A 550-nucleotide genomic window follows, 5' to 3' on the forward strand; every position below is an offset into this window, starting at 1 on the left:
TGCATATAATTTGTTTATTTTTCTTATTTTTGCCTGTATGTATCTGTGCGTGCGTTAGATGTATGTGATGTTTGAATACGGCATAAAGTAATGCTATTTGGTATGTGTTTTTTTTATTGGCTGGAGCTATATAAGAACCAGTGTCCTCATGTAGCAGTGTAGAAAAAGCTGCGATGCTACTCCTTTGTTTTCCCTTCCAGTGGGGGCACCTTTATTCAGGGCACGGTTTTTTTCTTTTTTTGTAGGGCGATTTTTTTTCTTTTTTTTTTTTTTCTTGACTACGATCAGGGGACTGGGTGAAATTGCGTTATTGTTGTAAAAGAGGATGGTTTCACTCTTTTTTATCTTTTCTGGGTTATCTGGTGTGCTTTCTCTCTCTTTGTGTGTTTGGGTTTCTGTTCTGTTTCTGTGTCTATGTCTGTGTTGCATGCCTTTTCCTTTTTCCTTTTGCATCTATGTGTATAGGATGGGCGTCGGTGGCTAATTGTTCCAGGACTTCAATGTGCAGTGTTACTATCACTGTCTCTGTGTCTCTGTACGTATGTGTACC

Source organism: Trypanosoma theileri (assembly GCF_002087225.1).
Source record: "Trypanosoma theileri isolate Edinburgh chromosome Unknown TM35_Tth_11_V1, whole genome shotgun sequence".
NCBI classification, from domain to species: Eukaryota; Euglenozoa; class Kinetoplastea; order Trypanosomatida; family Trypanosomatidae; genus Trypanosoma; species Trypanosoma theileri.